We start from the raw sequence: 3,014 nt of genomic DNA, 5'->3' as shown, positions 1-3,014 counted from the left end.
GTCTTGTGCATGCTGTCATCATTGTTGCAAGTTCATAGGAGCATGTTCTCAGTGGCCTGAAAGCCTCTCTTTCCTTATGTTCATGCACCAACCCTGGGTCTTACAATCTTTCTGCCCCCTCTTCCACAACAGTTCCTGAGCCATGGATGAGTGAGGTTCGATAGCACAGTTCTTGCAGAGGACCACGGTTCAATTCCCAGCACCCACATGGTGCTAACAACTATCCCCAACTCCAGTTCCAGGGGCATCTGATGCTCTCTTCTGACTTCTGTGAGCATTGCACAACATGGGTGCACTGACATACATGCAGGTTATATGCTCATACACACAAAATAAAAGTAATAAATTTTTTAGAAAGAGGTGACAATGAGGCTTTCACACAAAAATCTGTACAGAAAATGTAGAAATAGAGATAATAAAAATGATTACATTAGTATTGCAATGTAAATATCTGATAATAGAATTTAAAGTGAAAAGCACTGAGGTTAAAAGAAGTAATATGCAATGAGAAAAGTAAAAATAACCCAAAATATAAATTTTATGATTAAATTAATGTATTCTGTAAATATGAAAATTACAGGAAAGGGCTGGAGAGATGGGTCAGTGGTTAAGAGCACTGACTGCTCTTGCAGAAGACCCAGGCTCAATTCCCAGCACCCTTATGGCAGCTGTGAACTGTCCTTAACTCCAGTTCCAGGGGAATAAGAAGCCCTCTTCTGACCTCCATGGCATTTCATAACACAGGTGCACTCACATACATGCAGGCAATACACTCATACACATAACATAAAAATAACAGTAAATAATTTTCTCTTAATTACAGGAAAAAGTAACAAAATTTAATGTCACATTGAGACTTTAAAAATATTTTTCAGAAATCTGTTCATTAAAAATCTTGAAAGTATGCCCCCTTTCACTTTGTCAACTGGACTTATGTCTTCATTTGCCATTCAAGTGGAGCAAAGGAAATAACCTTTTAAAACTCAGGCAAGCTTCCTGTTCATCTTGTAACCTGTCAGGCGAAACATTGAAAACGTTAGTTTGAAAATAGTCTTCAGTGACACAAAAGCACAATTAAGTTTGACCGAAGAAATATACACATGGGACTGGGGAGAGGCCTCAGTAGTTAAGAGCACTTATTGTTCCTCCATGGGACCTGGGTCCAGTACCCAACACCCACACGGTGACTAAGACTCTTTCTTAACTCCAGTTCCAAGAGATCTGACACCCTCTTCTGGCCTCTGCAAGCACCAGGCATGAATGTGATGCACTTGCATACATATAGGCAAGACACTCATATACATAAAATAAAAATAAATAAAAATCTTTTTTAAAAGAAATATATATAAAAAGGGGGAGGGAAGGACAGAAGAGAGAAAGAGAGAGAGAGGAAGAGAAGAAAAATTAGTGTAATCAGTACAATGCAGATGGTATTTTCTGGTCAATGTAAAGTTGAATCCTAAATCAGTAATAAAATGTAGTTTAAAACTATACCAACATGCATTTTGTATTCAAAAAGCAAAAATATTTGTTACTCATATAATTAAACAAATAACGGAAGACAACTCTTCTTTCTTGTTGACTTGTGCTTGCAGTCCTTAAGGGTTTTTCCAAATCGAGGAAGGAACAAAAATCAAATAAAACTGGCGAAAAAAAAAAAAAAAAATTCCCACAGTCATTCCCACATCCTTAAATTCTTAATGAGAATGCTTTAAAGCAATATAATGAATACTACAGACTTAGTTTAACATCAGCTTTCTCATCTAGGACTCTGGGTGCGATTATGGTATAGGTATTTCCAGACTTTTGTTAGAAATTTTTTTGTCATATGAATTGTGTACTTCCCAATAACTGAATATTTAGATAATTTTATGAAACTAGAATATATGGCAGCAGAGATTTCTGAAGAAAGACAGGAACTTCAGAAGCCACATAAGGCAGCATTACTTGAGTGTGGAAAGATTTTTTGAAAAGGATATATATTTAATAAATAAGATCTACAGGCATTTTGTAGTATAGAGGATATCTTTGCTGGTGATATTGCATATAGCCAAAATGAAAGAACAAACAAATGCAGAAAAGGCATTAGTAGATGATTTCTAAGAGTACTTATCTACATAGTAAATTTTTGTACTTAGAATAACGTAAATTAAAAATGAGATTAAAATTAAGGCTAGGAATCATTGCAGAAGAGAGGGTGGAAAGGCTGTAAAATTCTGAGGTGGTGGATGATTACAAAGAAATAGTGTTTTCCAGACAGCAGAGCTATTACACACATGAACACACTGCACTTTCGACAATCTATGCGAGCTCAAACATGACAAAATTCCAGCATGAAGCAGGTGTGGGGAGGTAGGCAAGAAGCCCCAAGCCGGACTGCGGAGATGGCTCAGCGGTTAAGAGCACTGACTGCTCTTGCAGAAGACCCAGGCTGAATTCCCAGCATCCGCATGGTGGCTGCGAACTGCCCTTAACTCCAGTTCCAGGGGAATCTGAAGCCCTCTTCTGACGTCTGCGGCATTGCATGACACAGGTGCACTCACATACATGCAGACAATACACTCATACACATAAAATAAAAATAATAAAATAAAATTAATAAAAGGAAGTCCCAAGTCTATCCAAGGAATAATTGGCAATTGAAAGCTGCTGGGAGAAGAGATCAAGGATGTGACACCTGGTAGGTTGGCTGGGCTACGGGGGATGGACCCGCACCCAAGAGGATTTGGGGACCTCAATTCAGCTTGACAGAACTTAAAAAATAATAATAGAGGACATGAAGTTGAAGGGACAGTAGTAAGGTGGGGTGGAGATGGGAGAGAATGTCTGAATATGATCAAAGTACATTTAATGAAATTCTCAAAAGAATCAATAAAAATATTCAAAAAAATTCACCTACATGACTGACAAAGCTTGAAAACAGCAGTTGCACCTCTGGTAGGCCTACATCAATAGGTAAATGCTGACATAAATTAGATTAATCCATTCCAATTAAACAGCCCTATAAACTTTAA

At 37.6% G+C, this 3,014-nt stretch overlaps 1 non-coding gene across 1 annotated transcript; it reads left to right on the top strand.

Annotated features, from left to right (window-relative positions):
- The first annotated feature begins 903 nt into the window (after positions 1-903).
- On the top strand, positions 904-1,030 carry LOC115070216. Its single transcript, XR_003849413.1, has one exon. It is a non-coding gene; the product is annotated as a small nucleolar RNA SNORA27 (small nucleolar RNA).
- The last annotated feature ends 1,984 nt before the right edge of the window (positions 1,031-3,014 follow it).

The sequence above is a fragment of the Nannospalax galili genome, unplaced genomic scaffold, assembly GCF_000622305.1.
Source record: "Nannospalax galili isolate Female #2095 unplaced genomic scaffold, S.galili_v1.0 scaffold293, whole genome shotgun sequence".
Lineage (NCBI taxonomy): Eukaryota > Metazoa > Chordata > Mammalia > Rodentia > Spalacidae > Nannospalax > Nannospalax galili.
The sequence above is the reverse complement of the archived record's forward strand: the minus strand, read 5'-3'. Positions and strand labels throughout refer to the sequence as shown.